The sequence below is a fragment of the Prorops nasuta genome, unplaced genomic scaffold (genome assembly GCF_024137725.1).
Source record: "Prorops nasuta isolate Cenicafe-Biocafe unplaced genomic scaffold, Cenicafe_Pnas_1.2 PNAS00011, whole genome shotgun sequence".
In the NCBI taxonomy this organism is placed as follows: domain Eukaryota; kingdom Metazoa; phylum Arthropoda; class Insecta; order Hymenoptera; family Bethylidae; genus Prorops; species Prorops nasuta.
This window is the reverse complement of record NW_027116808.1, coordinates 6,621,080-6,641,096: the sequence shown is the minus strand read 5'-3', so window position 1 is coordinate 6,641,096 and position 20,017 is coordinate 6,621,080. Positions and strand designations below refer to the sequence as shown.

Genomic DNA, 20,017 nt, shown 5'->3' with positions numbered 1-20,017 from the left:
AATTGATTCTTTATCGCTCTCCATGTTTATAATTAAAAAATTTCAGTTAATATACAACGTAGCTCACAGATCAGTTTTACTTTTATTTACAAGTCATTCAAAAATTCAAAATTTCAAATATGATTCTCTGCTACAGTTATCGTCATAGTGCTTAATTTTTATCGTGATAGACTGATTTAATGTTGGTAGTACCGATTTGTCAACAAAATTATTTTAAAGTAAATATGAGTCGACTTCTGTTGACTTCTGTCGATTTGAGGCTTAGCGCACATAGAATTACTTAAAGCTTTACGTTGAGAACTTACGTTACGTGACACGTAGGAATGCCGTACGTCAAGACACAAAGAAGTTGGCTTGCGTTGCGACTTGCACAAAAGGTGTTTAGCAAATTAGATATTGATGATCCACAGTTTAACTTGATTCGCTTGCTGGCTAAAATTAAAATATATTGCAATTCAAAAATTAGAATTACAACAAAATTCAGAGGTAATCAATAAAATAAGAAAGAAAATATATGTTAAACTTCTTTAAAAATATAACCTTTTGTTCTTTTGTAATTTCAAATATTTATTACTTGATAAAAATCTGTGATACTTTTAAAAGCAAATTATGGACCATTTATATTGCTCTTCTGTTATACCTTCCTCTGATGTCTCGATAGACAATAATGATGAAGCTGAAGTCGATGATATACAAATAACAGAAAATGTAAATGATTGTTACCTAATAGATTTATATAGAGAGCGTCGATTTTTATATGATAAAAGTCATAAAGATTTTAAAGATACGCTAGTAAAAGATAACGCATGGCTAGAAATTTCGAAAATAATGATAAATAAAATGTGTGGTAAGTAAGGTTATAAATACTCGTTTGCCATTAATAATTAATTTAATATTGTTTTTCTTTGTCAGGGGATCATTACACACCTCAGTATTGCCAAAAAAAAATTCGTTCATTAAGAGAGAAGTATAATAGATTTCAGAAAAGTAACAGATACATAAAAACTGGCAGTGCAGCAACTGTAGAGAGTAAATGCCCATTATTAAAACAATTGTCATTTTTAGATTCATATATTCAAAGACGAAGGTAGTTAAACAAATATTATTTTTGCCTTATCAATAAATTCTAGTATAAACTTGATAATAATTATTACATTTCTAGAACCTTCAGTAATGTAACAAATATAAAAGAAACGTCTGACGATTTAGACAATATTGAAAATATTAATATATCTTCACAAAAGAAAAGTTATGTTACAGAAATTAAAAAGAATAAGGAACAAAACATCGAAACTAAAAGCATGAAACGTAAATGTAACGAAGATGAAATTTTGGGAGTCATAAACAATCTAACAAATATTTTATCAGCTGATTCCTCAGAAGAGGTTGAAAAATCAGCTGAATCCGCGTTTGGTAGTTATATTGCAATGGAATTGCAAAGATATAATGAACCTGAAAGATCAATAAAAAAGCAAAAATTGATGCAAGTATTATTTTCGACTGTGGATGAAATATAATAATGTTATTTATTATTGATCTACCGGTTGTCATTGCTTTAACACGCAAAATTGTTTACTTTATTTTATTATCTAAATGTCAAAGACAAAGTACTGACAGGGTTTGTGTAATATCTATATTTTCATATAGAAACAACAACTAAAAGAAAGTCTGTTTTAACTGTTCTGTCTGTGATAGGTTGAAAAGAAACTAGAGTATTATTTGATTTAATTAATTTATGATCTTTATTTTTTTGTTAAATAATTATAATTTCATTTATTATATGTATTTGACTACGTAAAAATAATAAGTAAAAAAAAAGTATGTTTTAATTAATATTTCTGTTTGAGATAGTTTTAAAATAAATAAGAGTATTATTTATTTCAATCAATATGTAAACTTTGTTGTTTATGAAATTAAAATCGTACAAAAGATTACGTAGATTTATGTGCTAATTTATAACTGCAGATATTACTATTTATATGTAGTACGTACATAGAAACATGCGACTTCTCATGTACTATTTTCTTATAATTCTTAGTGAATATAGAATATCCATAAAATAATTTGTATCATTTAAGGGTCACTTCATAAGTATTTGGTTTCCAAAAAATATTTTAACTGCTTAAATGCTTTGCAATACTCTAAATAGTAATATATATATATATATATATATATATATATACAGGGTGTTTCACGTAAGGCGCCCCAGCTCGAAATGAGGACTCAGAGCGCATGGAGGGGGCAGATGCATCTAATTGGCCGCGGAGGAAGAGAGAAGGAATAACGTGGAGAAGGATAGAGCTATCCTTTACTAGACGATACACCTAGCGTATTGCTCTCCCATCCCTATCCCGATCGAGGATCAAGAGAGAAATAATAATTGGAGAAGGAAAGAGCTATACATTGGTATACGATACGCCTAGCGTATCGCTGCCCCTCCCTTCCCCGCTCACACCAGTCATCTTTGGTCAACTCTTGTCCTCTTTCTCTTACTCTCTCTCTCTCTCTCTCCAACCGCGGCCAATTAGATGCATCTGCCCCCACCATGCGCTCTAAGTTCTCTTTTCGAGCTGGGGCGCCTTACGTGAAACACCCTGTATATTAATTGTTCTATTGTATGTTATGCAAAGTTATAAATAAAAATACTTAGTATGAAAATACACCTTTGGTAGTAGTCTGTAGTAATTATTTGAACGCAACATCAAGAACAATGTAAGATATCAATCAATATTCCGAATATTGACCTCTGTGAACATAATCTTGTTGAAAAGCTACTATTCCACTAGAGGTAAAATATTCCTTGAGAATATCTCTTTGACTTATCGCTGTTGCGATGTTGCTATTATGTGGGTGTTGTGTATCTATCCAATCGTAACTTAATTCTTCATTACAGTAAAGTTTCTGACTATATTTCATTAGATTATCTTTTTGTTCTTCACACATAATATAATTATGTAAAATAACTCCAGTTATTGTTATCCCACAAAAAAACAAGCTTCGTTTGTAAAAAATGGACGGCAAGTACATAAGTCGTATCTAGCATGATTAACATATAATAATATAAAATATTTTAATTAAAAAAAGATAGTGAAATCCAAATGTTAGGCAAGTATAAATTTTTACCATGGCGAAAATTGAAATTTGGAAAAAAGTAAATAGCAATACAAAAATTACTTGCCGGGCCCGTAATATCCATGTGTAAGTCGTTATCTTGCTATATAAGCATTACTTCTCGTAAGTTATAAATGTCGCTATTTAATACGACTGCATACAACGGTCCCGGCAAGTAATTTTTGTATTGCTATTTACTTTTTTCCAAATTTCAATTTTCGCCATGGTAAAAATTTATACTTGCCTAACATTTGGATTTCACTATCTTTTTTTAATTAAAATATTTTATATTATTATATGTTAATCATGCTAGATACGACTTATGTACTTGCCGTCCATTTTTTACAAACGAAGCTTGTTTTTTTGTGGGATCTTATAACGTTTTGTAAGAATATAGGAATTAAAACTAAAAAATTGTTTTAACTAATTCAATCTTACAAAACATTTTCCAATGTTGTGATCGTTCCATAATGTAATGCTTCAATTCGAGATATTAATTTATTAATCTAATAAATAAAATACATAATATTACAATTCTTATCATAATTACACTTTTAGATGCATTTAACATAGGATTCAATGACTGTTTGAATTATATTTTCAACATCTTATAACCAAAATCATTTTAAAGCCTCTCGCTTTCAAAAATTTATTTCTAAATTTACCTTTAAATCCACCTTTTTCTTAGTTTGTTGCTCTCACTATAACTTTTGCTTTATGGCTCTTTCCCTGATAAACTAGTGACATTTGTATATTCTTTTCATTAATATAAACTGTAAAATATATACCAGTTAATGTAATGGAAGCCTATGATTTTTAGGTATACTGCTTTCAGTTTCCTGAAGTTACACATCGTATGTTCTATTACATGTGAAATATTGAAATCCTGAATTACTTTTATATTTACACATCTACATGATTTTATTATAATTTTCATCAACTATGTGATTTCTAATTCCAAAGTTGTATGCCCAAAATCACCTGCAAGTTTTTCCCTCTCAAAGATTTTCTTATGAATTTACTCATTTTTCCACCTTTTTCTTAGCTGTCACTCTCAATATCAACTTTGCATTATGGCACTTTCTCCAGCACATTAATGCCATTTATATTTTCCTTTCATTAATATAAACTAGGAAATACACCAACTCCTGCAATGGATGCCCCTCTTCTTTAGATATATAATTTTCAGCTTCCTAAATTTATTCACCGTATGCCCCATCACATGTTAAATATTGCAATCATGAATTCTTTTCATATTTACAGATCTACATGATTTTGTTATAATTCTCATCAAATATGTGATTTTCAATTCCAAAATTGTATACCCAAAATCATCTACAAGCCCTTCACTTTTAAGAATTTGCTTAGAAATTCATCTCTTTTACTTAACTGTTACTCCCAATATCAGCTATGAATCAGGGCTCTTTTTCAAGCAAAATAGTGCCATTTGTATTTTCTTTTCATCAATATAAACTAGAAAATACACAAATTAATGAAATGGAAGTCTCTATTTTAGATATACTGCTTTCATTTTCCCAAATTTATTCACCGTATGTTCTATCCTTATAACATTTCATGTGCCAGAGTCCTCAGATGTTTGTTTCGCTAATTTCTATACACTGTTGAAACTGGTCGGACTTCTGGTGCTACAAAATGGAGTAGAAACCATTAATTTTTGGACTGACTTTCAATTGAGAATAAACATTGCATTTTTTCATCCATACCAATGACCAGTATATTACCTTTGGCCTAGAATACGAGCATATAGGTAACAGAGGAAAACAATCAAGCTATTAACTCAATTTTACAGAATTTCATCCAATGAATCTCATCTTTAAAATACCGTTGAGCAATGGATGACGTTTTTCTGAATATTGGCTTAATCTTACTTTGCCAATCTTTCAATGCTTTCATCCTTGCCTGTTTCAAATACCAGAATGCAGGAATGAAAAGCCCAATGTTTGATTCAACTCCAATAGTCAGTATGTGAGCGAACCTTCTTCCTTGGATTTTTAACTCTATTGTACCAAATGTATTTAAGTCAAAGTACAAGTATTACCATTTGCTATAAGACACTTCCACAGTGACTGTAAAATACTAAATGATAACACTATGAGTAAGCCTGAAATCAAATTCATCATTTAACCATCTTAATCTTCAAAGAAAATAAATATTTGAAGCAACATGAAGCATCTCAGTTGCTTACCAGTATTTGATTTTGCCCCGTCTCCATTTTCTTTATTGCTTGTTGACCTATCTTCTGTAATATTTGGTTGTCTTCGCATCTTTTGTAAACATCTACTACCGTATAATTTGTTCAAATCCAAATACTGGTCAACTTGTATTTTACGTAAATGAAGATTCTTTGGAATATTTCATATCTTTCAAATAAGCATTGCCATAATTTAATCTGAAATATTTGTTCGTATATATATGATATAACCTATCGGATAGTTACAATCAATATCAGTTTAAAGAAAACAAAAAGCAAAACATGTATTTGATTAATGATTTCAATACCTGAAAGTTTAGCATATGATTACCTTAACAATTTCTTTCAATTAATATCCTCCTGATAATGACCGATGCACATTAATGTTGAAAGTATACTTCTCATAGGCACAGAGTTGTAAATATTAATCTTATTTAATCCAGTCAGCTCTATCCTCATCAATGAAAATGAAAATTTTCTGTTTTGATTTAATCTGAAAAAGAAAGACCACAAAGTATACTACATCCTGCATTGTAAAATATAATGTTATACTTATCTAATTCGCGAATCCTTCAGTCACTGTTAATTGAATTTATTTGTGATTGTAGAAATTTAACAGATGCAATATCGCAACACGATGAATAACCTCACTGCATTAAATAAAAATAAACTCACATTACAATTTACACAGTTCAATATATAGTCGCCGAATTAATTATCGATTATATCGATTTTAATTGACAGTTCACAACCATATACATATAGTTTGGTCGTTGAGTATATTATGTTGAAAGCGTTGTGAAAATGACGTCATTCTTTTTTAGCGACCAACTTCAGCCCGAGACATACATCCTGACATTGCTGACTGGAGAAGAAGATTATGAAGGAAAATTTTAATTTTCGATATATATATAGCTAACAGAGTATGAGATCTCTGGATTGCGTGAACTGATTTTGATGTTCTTAGGCGTAAATGAAAGCTTTTTCAAAACCATTTTAAAAAAAGCTTTACTTAAATAATGGCAATGGATTATTCGCGGAGAAAAATCGGTTTGAAAATTAGGACGCCCCAACTAGCTGTATAAGAGAGTAGTGCCTCGACGGCGGTATAGGCATGACTTTTTCTACTTTTATGTACTTGCCGTCGAGACACTACCGTGTCTCTTAATATAATCCGCTGTAGTTGGAAGAACACATATAGGTGTGTGAAAAACTCTCCACCGGTTCGCAAATATGCCAAAAGCGCTTTCAACAGTTCTTCTAACTCTAGACAACCGATAGTTATAAATTTTTTGTTCTTCTGATAAGTTGTTACCTGAGTATGGCTTCATTAAATTTATGGATAGTGGAAACGCAGAATCTGCTATAAAATATCCATTCAATATAATATCACTATTGGGAAGGCGACCCAAAGATTTAGGCAAATTTAAATTGTTATTTTTTAAATTTATTCCAATATTACTATGTTCAAAAATCCCCCCGTCACTATTTCCACCATATGAGCCTATATCTACTAAACTGAATTTATACAAATCATCTGACACAGCTAAAAGTACAATGCTAAATTGTTTTTTGTAATTGAAGAATAAGGATCCAGAATTTGGAGGGCATCGCAGTAAAATATGCTTCCCATCAATAGCTCCGAAGCAATTTGGCATATTCCAACGTTTCCAGTAGCCTTCAACAATATTTTTCCATTCATTTTCTGTAGGACATTTCAAATATGTTTGTCTTAATGTATTTACGATAGCTACACATGTTTCTTTAATTATATTTCTGACAGTGGACTGACCAATGCGAAATGAAAAAGCCAAACTTGAGGTCGAATTTCCAGTTGCAAGATACCTGTAGAAAGGAAAACTCCTTTAATAAACTTTTCAGTAAATCTTTACTAAGATACTAATATTTCATTTTTAAAAATTGTTACCTTAATAGTATAATAAGTCTTTGTTCTGGACAAATTGCCCTTTTATTTTTTTTAGTTAACGAAGGTCTTAAGAGCTGTAATAGTTTTTGAAAATGTTGAAGATTTAACCTTGAATATTTGAAAAACATCTTGTCATCATACTTCAATTCTTTAAAGAGATTGTAAAATTCCCCTTGCTCTTTCCTTAATTGGTTAATAGGTCTTATAACCCATCTCCTAGTTCTCCATCTTTTATGAATGTATGTTCTTTTCAATTTAATGTAATAAAGTAATGTAGTGATTAAAAGTAAAAGTTTTACTTTAAACGACCTTCTAAATTTCATTTTTCTATAAAAATGAGAGATATTTTAAACATTTAAAAATTTATCACAATTAACAAATTTCTACTAATATTTATTCAAGTATTTGTCGTACTTTTATTTTACATTAATTATAATTTCATTTATATAGAAACCAACAAGTCTAATTATATCAATTGTGACAAATATAAACACTTCATTTTGTCCATTCGATGTGACAGAATTTTATCAAATAACGAATATCTGAAATTACAAAAGAATAAAAGGTTATATTTTTAAAGAAGTTTAACATATATTTTCTTTCTTATTTTATTGATTACCTCTGAATTTTGTTGTAATTCTAATTTTTGAATTGCAATATATTTTCTTTTTAGCCAGCAAGCGAATCAAGTTAAACTATGGATCATCAATATCTAATTTGCTAAACACCTTTTGTGCAAGTCGCAACGCAAGCCAACTTCTTTGTGTCTTGACGTACGGCATTCCTACGTGTCACGTAACGTAAGTTCTCAACTTAAAGCTTTAAGTAATTCTATGTGCGCTAAGCCTGAGTCTGTAAATGGAAAACGCCCCTTAGCACCTTAGCTATCAAATGGCGCGGTTAACCTTCATTTTTGAATTGTAAACAAGAATAATATTTTCGGAAAACGATTGCGGAAAAGAAGAAAGGATTTTAGTAAATAACAGAGAAGAAAAAACATATCAGATAAGTATTAATTAATAACAAAACATGAAAATTATTGTAAATTTTTAAGGAAATATACTTTTTGATTATTTTATTTTTGTTACAGGTGAAATCCTGTTTCTGATGAGTTTCAATTAAGGAAAAAAGTACTTATAGATCAATAAATGAAAAAGCATTAAATTATAAAGCATTTCTGTGTAGCCCAGTCATTTCAATAATTGAGACATAATGTTATAACAGTGAATGTGTAACCAATTGGCATATATACAACCAAGTTTTATTGTAAATTAGTAATGATGTACGATAATGTTTTTATTGCTACTTTTATAAATTAAAACTAGTTCAATTAACCTATTATTTATATTTCTTCCCTTAATCCAAATTCTATATACACATAGTACGTAATTACATATTCTCATATTAGTCATATATTCTTTAAATTACTAACAAAATTACTACAATTTTATATTTGTAGGGCATAACTGTTTGTTGCAATGATTTTTATTATTCGATCAATGTAAGACAAATTGCAAAGGGTTTCTGCAAATGTCTTATTGATCCACCACATCTTTCCACATCTTGTATGACATCTATTTTCCTTGTTAGTCCCTTTTTCAAGTTTTCAACATATACCAATATTTTTGTGCTATTTTTAAATACACTTGGATATGGCTATTCTATTAACTAACTGATTTTATAAATATTAAGATGATTGGTAAACCATTGTTCTGTTAAATTTGAAAAATGGACACTTGAATATTGTGCTTATAATGTTTGGCACCTCTTCCATAGGATATCTTCTCTTTACATTTGAGAGAATGTTGTTCTCCAATACATTTAAATGTACTGCTGAATGCTTCTTGTTTTTAGCTTCAAATAATTATCCAACTTCACATTTGGATATCCATCCTCAATATATGATACATATTTTGTTACTCCTATTTGTTTGTGAAATTCATTTGTTCTAAAATCTTAATTTATCTTTTTACTAGATATATATTATATAATTTTCAACGAATTGATATGTCTTTCTATCAATCCTAACAACATCATAATAGATGTAATGAAATATGTATTCTATATTCAAAATGGATATCTATGTGTGTAGTGGGAAAACTATTTGAAGCTGAAAACAAGATGAATTTAGCAGTATACAAATACCTTTTAAAGAACTTTATTTTCACAAGTATTATGAGAACATATCTCGCAGAAAAGATGCCAAATTTTAATAGTATCATTCAAATGTCCATTTTACAAATTAAACAAGACAATGGTTTAACAATCATTTCAACTATTACAAAAATAATTGCAGATCAGCAGTATTATCAGATCTGTGTGTATGTATAAATGATTAGAAAATTAATGTTATATGTTATAGACTAGAAGAAAATAGTGCAACGGAGCCAAATAAATGTCACACAAGATGTGGAAGGATGTGGTGGATCAATAAAGCTTTAGCAGAAACACTATACAACTTGTCTTACATTGATCGAATAATAAAAATCATTGCAAGAAACAGTTATGCCCTACAAATATAAAATTGTAGTAATTTTGTTAGTAATTTAAAGAATATATGACTAATATGAGAATATGCAATTACGTACTATGTGTATATAGAATTTGGAATAAGGGAAGAAATATAAATAATCGGTTAATTGAACTAGTTTTAATTTATAAAAGTAGCAATCAAAACATTATTGTACATCATTACTAATTTACAATAAAACTTGGTTGTATATACACCAATCGCTTACACATTCACTGTTATAACATTATGTCACAATTATTGAAATGACTGGACTACACAGAAATGCTTTATAATTTAATGCTTTTTCATTTATTGATCTATAAGTACTTTTTCCCTTAATTGAAATTCATCAGGAACAGAATTTCACCTGTAACAAAAATAAAATAATCACAAAGTATATTTCCTTAAAAATTTACAATAATTTTTGTTTTGATATTAATTAATACTCTTCTAATATATTTTTCTTTCTCTGTTATTTACTAAAATCCTTCCTTCTTTTCCACAATCGTTTTCCGAAAATATTATTTTTGTTGATGATATAAAATTGAGGGTTAATCGCGCCATTTGACAGCTACGGACAAACTCCCTAAAAATCCCCTCGCCCCTCTGATTCTAACTTCCCCTCGCCAAGACTCAAGATTAATAGCCAAAACGTACTAAATATTCTTTGCAGTTGTCTAAACTGTTAGCTATAGTTTATTCCAATTTCACATATTTTTACTATAGTATGGTTTACTCCAAATCTTACAGGTATTAACACACGAATCAATTTAGCACAGGATGCCATATATGTAATACTACTATATTGCGGACTTGGCCGAAAGTCGGGGAGTAACACTGGAGGACAGAGGTATATCTCTGTCTCTTAGTTTTCCTACTTATCTGAACACACAAGTAAAATACTTGAAGTGTATTAGTATAACTAGACACGCTCTCCAAGAATGCTTATGCGCATGCGAGTTTCTGCAGCCCGCTGCTTGAGTAACCTATAAACGCTTTTATCACGACAGCGGTTTAAACATATAGGTTATAACATCTTATGAACTTGAAAATTTATTTTAAATACAAATATGTTTTATTTATTTCATGTCTATTGAAATCATTTCAGATTTGAAAATGCCTGGGGCATACAGATGTTATATATGCAAAAGCAAGCGAAGTAACAACATAGTTTTACATAAGTATGTGTATGAATAAAGTAATATTTTATAGCATAATTTTTTATAATAGCATAAAAATTACTCCACTTAAAAGTCCTTCTATTAATAGGTGCTTCATTTTTTAGATTTCCTGCAGACAAGACCTTGTGTTTAGCTTGGATGAAAATTTGTGGGTTAACTGATGGTATAGATGACATTTCCTCTTTGGTAATCTGTTCATCACACTTTGAAGATAGAAATTATATAGGCTATCCAACAATTAGTTCAAAAAAGAGAAGATTAATGCTTAATTCAATTCCATCTAAAAATATAAATCCATTACCAGCATTACCAGTAACATTAGGCTAGTGAAAATTTTCTTCATGTTATAATTTGTTTATATTCAAATGTTTAAGCATAATAAATGTAAATAAAACTTTTATGTCGGTAGGCTTATACGAACCACCAACATCATTGGAACCATCAGCCGAAAAAGTTTCAACTGTGGCAAATGTAGCATTAGTGACAAGTGTATCTTCCGAATCACCTGAAACATCTGTTTTCTCTTCAATGGTTAATGATTGTATACCTGGTAAATAAAACTTTCAATATATTATTCATTTAAGGTACTGTAATTTATATTTATACTATTTGATTCAAGTTCTTCATTTTGTTTTATATAACTTTATTTAAAATGTTTAAGCGTCATAAGTGCAAGTTACACTTTTGTATTAGTAGGCTTGAACGAACCACCAACTTTGTTGGAACCATCAGCTGAAAGCATCTCAACTGTGGTAAATGAAGCAGCAGTAACAAGTATACAATCTGTATCATCTGTGTTTCCTACAATGGGTAATGAATGTATACGTCGTAAATACAATTTTTAAATTTAATTAATTTAAAGCACTACTGTAATTTATATTTATACTCTGTTGTACTTATCATATTATACATTTTTAGGTTATTCTACTAATGGAAATAATGATGACGAAGTTGTAACGACAACACCAAAAAGAAGGCTTTATAAGGAGCCTCGATATATAAATGAAATAAAATTATACGATTTTTCTACACCCAGAAGAGGTAAAAGAACTTTAAATATGGTGAAGAAAAGATTTATGGATAAAAATAAAAAGGTTCAATCTTTACACAAAAAAATGTATAAATTGATGAAAAAAATAAACACCTTAGAAGATTTGGTAAAGCATTTACAGAAGAAAAAATTGATCGAGGATAACGCTGCAATTGATTTAATGGTATAATATTTTTTGCAATTATAATGTGCAACAGCTATGATGAAACGACGTCAGTAAGCCTATGTACACGGACTGGTAGTGATGGTGATCCTATGCTCCTAATTATGTACGCTTGTTCACTTAGTTTGATCATCCACAACTATTAATCAAACGAAAACAGATTTCGATACATTTTTCATATTCCACTTGCTCTTTATCACCGCATGTTTTCGTTAGGCTAAATGTCATAAGTAAACTAGCTAAGCGAACACACTTTCATAATTAAAATCACTATTACAATCATGCAGTATGCATTGGCATACTGAACGTTTGATTTCATTAATAGGTGTAAAAATTAATTACAGGATTTAATGCCATTAAATATTCAAAAAGTATTTGAAAGAAAATTGAAAAAGAAGGGAAAATATGGACCAGAGTTAAGAAGCTTCGCTCTAACTCTGCATTTTTATTCGCCAAAAGCCTATAATTATATTAGGAAAACTTGGGATAAGTTACTTCCACATACAGCTACCATAAGAGATTGGTATAAAGTCGTTGACGGTAACCCTGGTTTCACCAAAGAAGCTTTCGCAGCTATCAAATTGAAAACGGATAAAGGATTGGTAACAGCGAATTTAACCTTTGACGAAATGTCAATCAGGGAACAATTAATATATTTTCAAGGCTCGCTTGTTGGAAGTATTGATGTAGGAACCTCAAATATAGAAGATAAGGACAACATATCATTGGCAAATAATGCTTTGGTTTTAATGGTCGTTGCTTTAAACCAACATTGGAAAATTCCAATAGGGTACTTTTTAATAAAAAAACTTGACAGCCATAGAAAAGTGTAACGAAGTTCACCGTTACGTATACGAGATACCGAATAAAGAACATAAAAGCTACCGAACAGTGGATATTATTAATCCCTACGTTACCGACTCGTGAGATAGGCTCACGAGTGGATTATAGCTAACGTCAAGGATAGACCCCGTTGACAGGCAGAGGCCCGGATGAAAAGACCGGCGCTCCAGTAAACGATGTCCAGGTTGTCCTGAGAAGTAAGGCAGGGCCATGCCAAACAACCCAGGCAACCTGAGATAAGGAGAAGCGGCCTCGGGGAGTCCTAAAACAATGACAGTGTCTATAAGTCCCCACGAGGAGGGGAAATAGAACATCGAGTCTGGCTTGAACGCTGGTTACGCGCGTCAAGCAGGCTGCGCGAATGTCGTGCGCAGACTGCCATAGCAGTCAGTCGGAACGCGACCATGGGACTGTGCTGATGTGTCCGTGCGTGCTGGTGAGCGCGTGACGCGGCACTCAGCAGCCATGGGTCGGTTCGCGTACGTGAGGCGTGTGCTATAGGCCAGCCTGCACGTACGTCACGACTGGATACCGGCCAATGCATAGTGGGTTGTGCAGGGGCGTAGTTAGCCCGTTGGAATATGTCCCGGTGCCCTCCGTAATCCCATAGGCTTGCGCTATGGCTGGACGGGCCGCGAACATTGCCTCCGTGGTGGTCCGCTCCTGGCAAAACTCTATGCTTTGGCAATTGATACCGCATGTTCCCGCACTCCTCACCACCACCTGTGTGTGGGTGGTGAGGAAGAAATGTATGCCCCTCAGCAGGCAGGTCTGCGAGGCTCGGACTTCCGTAAGGAACCCTCCCCTCTCTCCACGACCTAGCATACTGAGCGACCCTGGCTACCGCTACCGTCCATATGCATGGCCGCAGGGCCGTATGAGATACATAAAGAATGGGGTCGAAGGACCCAACTGATAACGTAGTGTTGTTGGCCACCCAACTGACCAACTGGCGCCCTGATACCGACAGGAAAGGACGGGCGAAGGTAATGGGAAAACCCGTGGTGTGAGTGGCCCCTCACACTGACGGAAATACCGTTACAAAAGTCAAATTTAATTAAGCAAGCTTTACACATGCTGAATGACATTAACGTAAAAATATATTCAATTACTTTTGATGGTTTATCATCAAATATTAGTATGGCTACATGTTTGGGAGCAAAATTTGCATATCCTACAGATTTTCAACCTTTTTTTATAAATCCTGCCACCAATGAACAGTGCTATATTTTTTTAGATATTTCCCACATGGTAAAATTGGTGCGAAATGCTTTTGGTGAAAAAAAGGTTTTTAAATGTGGTAAAAACTTTATAAAATGGGAATATTTATCAAAAATTCAGGAATTACAAGAAGAAGAAGGATTGAAAACAGCAAATAAACTTACAAAGAAGCATATAAACTATCACAACAATAAAATGAATGTAAAAATTGCCTTTCAAACTTTAAGTGAAAGCGTTGCTAAATCGTTAATATTTTTGGTTAATTTAGATCAAACGAAAACTAATTTTAAAGGGTCCGAAGAAACAAGTAACTTTTGTTTAAATATTAATAATATTATCGATATTTTAAATTGTAAAAATCGGTTTTCCAAACGGAGGTACGATCGTCCAATTAATAAAACCACATACGCCGAATTAAAAGTGTATGCTATTAATTTTGAAAAATATGTAGCCTCTTTTAAGGACACAAAAGATATGTCTCTGTTAAATACTAATAGAAAAACTGGATTTTTGGGCTTAATAATAGCTTTAAGAAATATATTTCCCCTATTTGATAAACTTAATGCGCTAGGACAAGATTATTTGCTTACATATAAATTATCTCAGGACTATTTAGAAACATTTTTTAGCGCAATTCGTAGTAGAGGAGGATTCAATAATAATCCTAATGTTGTACAATTTAAAGCAGCATATAAAAGACTTTTAGTTAGGCATGAAATAAAGGAAATTGAAACTGGCAACTGTTTATACGACGACATAAATATTCTACATGTTTCTGCTGACAAAAAAAATATTAAATGTCCTTTAAACAATTCAATTGAATCTGATCCAGAGTGGGATCATGATTACGTTAAACAATTATGTAAGCTATCACCATATGTACAAAATGTGATTGAGTATATAGCTGGATTTGTTGCAAGTAAAATATTTAAAAGTATTGACTGTGAAATTTGTAAAACTGTGATTTTTGGTAGTGTTGAAGATATGCCGTTATTAAGTAAATTAAAAAGTTATGGATCATATAAAAGTCCGTCAAAAGATTTAATTACGATTTGCAAAGTTGCTGAAAATTATATTAGACAATATAAAAATAGCGGAGTTAAAAACATACAACAGTTTTTAATTAATAAAATAATAAACAAACTTCCTAACATTTTTGATACTATGCTGATGACAGATCACATTATGTCACAAGATATTATAGATAATCATAAGCTTCAACTTATGAAATTAATTCTTACATATTACATTAATGTACGTATGCACCACGAATGTAAAATTAAGTCTGCAAAAGATGAATTTATAAGGCAAAAATACACGAAACTTGTACATTTTAAACATCAATAAATTTATATTGAGTAGCAGTTTTTAATATTATTTTTATTCTTTCTCAGCTTTTCCATTTACTACAAAATGTACTTTTATTTATCTTTTTATTAAATACTTTCATAAATTATACAATCTACAAATAATACTTATCTAAATAGATATATATTTATCCCAATAACCTCAACAACTTTCTACAGTGACAGGTGAGAATACTGGAAAAGATGGAAAAAAGTAAGCAGAATTAATATATATACACTGTAACGTGGTAGAATACACGTTACAGAAATGCATAGGTTTTTTAGTTTCTCCTGTCCCCCTTAGCGCCTCCTGCGATCCCCCCGGTATGAACGTGTAGGTGTGTGTGTAGCCTGATGAACCTTCCGTGGAGCGACGATGTAGTTTTCCGATGTAGGAATATTGTAAGTGTCGACCACGGAAGGAGAGTAGATGTTTTTAGGAAATGGTATGATTGGGAATTGGGCGAATGTTTGTAGGATTAGATGTAAATAGGCTTATTCGAATTAAGAATATTTTATTTTACTTAAATTTAGTATTAAGAAGTCTCCTCTGCTCCAACATGAGCTAGAAAACTGTTGTTGTTGCTATCCTTTACTCTCCCATGCCCCATTGCTTATAAGGCCCTCTCACTCTAACCTTCCTGCCGAGCGCGACTGTTTACGCGAGGCTTCTACCGTCCCCTCACCGCAAGTCCCCGCTGAGCGCCCCACCCATTCCTTTCCTCTACCGCGCCGCGCCGCTAGCGCGCCGAGCTGCGATCTCCCGTGCCCGCGCCATCCCCGCGCCACGGCTACCGCCTCCCCGACCGCCCGACTCCCCGACCACTACTCGCCGCCCCCGCACCGCAGAGCCCCGCCCGGACCTCACCAAGCTACGAAGCAGACGACACGGATAGCCGAGACGCTACGAAACCCAGGGAACAGTGCGAATGCGGATCCCAGTCAATTTGATAGGTGATAATTGACGGATAGATCGAGAGCATGCGCTGTTGCCCTGAAGAATAATGAAATCCTAGGAATTAGGAAAAGGACCCGGGGCCCAGGACGAACGAAGAACCAAGGACCGGGCCACTTCTGTTCTAGAATTAGGACCGTTCGCCGCGCCGAGCTCTCTCGCAATTACTGTGTAAGAGAAACAGAAGGGTCGTCGCCGTATTTTGAAAGGAGCTCCGTCTTTTAAATACGGGCCCCTTCTTCGGATTATTGAGTGGTCCCGACGTGGGATTTGTGGAGTTAGGAGATCGTGGTCGGAGTGGTCGTTGCCGTGTTCCCCCAAAGTCTTTCCCCGTATACCCCTGCTCACCCCTTTTCCCCCTTTCTTTTTCATCCGCCCCCGAATAATTCCCTCCCCGCATACCCCGAGTGAGAACCCGAAAAAACAGTGTATACGCGTATAATAAGTGTGCGTGAGCATCGCGGGAGGCCCCCTCCTTGAGAGTTCGTGGAATAAAGTGGTTTCCACAGACAATAATTGAGTTTTTCGGATTATTTGTGACCCCGGTTACAACACATACATACTGACGTGACGCATGCGTATAAGGACGTATTCGTACTACTAAACAAAGAGGCAGTTAGTTTTCTGTCCTTCAGTCTTGCTCCCTCATCTGTGCAGGCAGTGAGATAGGGAACCCGCAATATAGTAGTATTAAATATATGCAGGATGCTTACGTTCAGTGATCTGATGCGGGTTAGGGTTGACCCAGTTTCAGAGCTGCAACTTTCGAAAAAACTCTAGATGGATCCGAGTCTAGTGAGGATGCTTCCGCGAGTGGATCTGATCGGATCCGGGTTAATGGGGATTAAGGTAGGACGTACTCAGACGTGATCGAAATTCAAAACAGCATTGGTAAAATTTCAATAAGCAAATAAAGGTAAACTTAGTTATAAACTTTTATTATTAACATTTTATCACGTAGTTTTTTAATTTCATCAGGTAAAAATAAAAAATTAAGAAGAATTAAATTATATTTAAAATGATAACCTTAATCTTATTTTTATTGTATTTAAATGGCAATAAATTTTCTGTATATTTGCAATTAATTACTAAAATTTTTCAGAAATAAAGATGGATCAATACTACGCTCACAATAGATATGTAGGTATGTAAAGTTTAAATTTAGTACAGAATACTAAAATAGTAAAGTATTCAGTTTTATTAATTATACTTTAATTTCCTGCACAACCCAAAACATTGGAGTGAAAAAAGTGTATTTGCATTAATTATTAAATCTTAATTTCATTAGACTTTATTAAAAGGAAATATTTTAATTAATACTTTCTTTTTTTTGACAGATCTGAATAAATATTCCTGGACAATTGGAAGCACAAAATTGTTGTTGGAACATATAAGGAAAAATAAAAATATAATACAAAATAAAAATATTGGTCAAAAAAAAATATGGGAGGTAATTGCTGCAGAATTAGGTAAAAAAGGATATTTAGTTAATGGAAAGCAGTGTTCAAATAAATGGAAATCCTTTAACTTTTTGGTAAAACCTATTGCTATTGGTCACTTGTCCGTTTTTGACACTTCAATCACGTCGGAATACGTCCTACCTTAACCCCTTTAACCCAGACCCGATCAGATCCACACGCGGAAGCCTCCTCACCAAATCCGGGTTAATCTAGGGTTTTTTCAAAAGTTGTATTACTGCGACTGTAGTAAACCCTAACCCGGATCAGATCACTGAACGTAAACATCCACAGTGTACAACATAGCGAGTAAAAATCTGAACATGGAAATTTGGGTTGGCAGCAGTGATTGAAAAGCCAGATGACGTCATTTTTTGTAGAATCAGTTTTTGCCAAATGGTTAGTACACGAGACTTTTGGCAGGTTCAAGGATGTAGCGAGCTTATTGGTGGCACTTTTGGGTTCTAATTGAACACAAACAGTATAATATTCATTATTGGTTTCAATATATAATTTTTATATCTAATAAGACTACAAAGCTGTACTTTTTCTATTCCTAGTTTTTGGCCAGTTCTTTTGACTGACGTAATACCATTGTGGTCCTTTTACACCAATAAATCTTCATGAAACCAGGAAACAATACCTTTATGTAATTATCGCTCTATAGAATTATAAATATTTATATTAATTAAAAGATAATTTTAAATTACATAACACCTTTAAGAGTTTAATAAAATTCACTTTCAACAAATTAAACTTTTTTTCATTTATCACACCGCTTCAAAATTAATTATAAAGCACTGCCCTATATAATTCTTATACAAAACCGGCAACTTTCATTTTTTTTACATGTTAACATAACAATATCTACAGTTATAATTTAATTAAAAACACACAAAATCAAGGTTTAATTTATTTTATTCAGTAATAACATTTCATTACATTTTGTCAGCTACAAATCGTAATGATAATTATTAAATACATTACTTCACCAATTGTTAACACATGCTTTGCATTTAACATTGTTAAAAAGATATTAATGTAAACAAATGGACCTGTCAAAAGTCTCGTGTACTACCCATTTGGCAAAAATATGATTCTATGAAAAATGACGTCATTATACCTAATAATCACTGCTGCCAACCCAAATTTCCATGTTCAGAATTTTACTCGCTATGTTGTACATGAGGCTTGCCTAAATTGCTCCGTTACACCGGCTCTCAGTGCTTTCGGACAGTGCGGGAAATTGATTCGGTTACATTTCAGCTAGGTTCAGACTGTTACATGATTAGCTATACTATCTTATAGCACTAAAATTTTAGGTTGGTACGTTTCAACGAACAGTAGATAAATGTGACATCTGGCCCCAAAATATTTTGGAAAAGTATTGTTCTAGCTTGAATTAAAATAATGTAAAGAAAATACACACAGGGGAACATTGAAAATTGTGTTAAAATACTATTTATTATATTTGGCATCAGAAACAGCTTTTTGGTTTGAAAACTGAAGAAAGGAATAACCATCAGATGAGTATTGGAATTATACAACAATAAGAGAAGAAGAATATATTGCTTTGTTAAATTGTTTTATAATTTTTGGTTTCAGAAATTTATGGGTAACTATGAAAGAAATAATTATTTATATGAGCAGAACTAGAAAGAAGAAAAATGTTGACAGTTGGACACATCTTTTGAAAGAGATATTGTTTCCTCTTTCCTGCTTCATGAAATTCTGCAAATCAGCAATATTATACATTTACATCACAAAAATATCAAGGACGGGACATGCCTGGCTGTAAATGGAAAAGCATAATTACCGATCATTCATCTTTACTCAGGCCGGGATTCATAAACAGAACTTGAGTTCAAGCTCACCTTGAAACCTATAAGGTGTGTTACGTAGACTATAGATTTTACCCGTCTTAAGCTTGAACTTGAGCTTAAGTTTCATTTATGAATCCCGGGGTCAGTCTCTACGTATTCATTCTTCTATCTTCCATAACAACAAGTATTGTTTTTAAAGTACAGATGCATGGTTA

At 32.5% G+C, this 20,017-nt stretch overlaps 1 protein-coding gene across 2 annotated transcripts in view; it reads right to left on the bottom strand.

Moving 5' to 3' along the window:
* Nucleotides 1-20,017, bottom strand: part of Xpd (general transcription and DNA repair factor IIH helicase subunit Xpd) — a 94,049-nt gene that overhangs the window by 3,448 nt on the left and 70,584 nt on the right. The window contains exon 13 of one of the 2 annotated variants that reach the window (XR_010823236.1): nucleotides 306-432. The exons of the other annotated variant lie outside the window; for it this stretch is intronic. The gene's annotated coding sequence lies outside the window, so the exon portion shown is untranslated. The remainder of the gene's footprint in view (nucleotides 1-305; nucleotides 433-20,017) is intronic. 2 annotated transcript variants of the gene reach the window in all.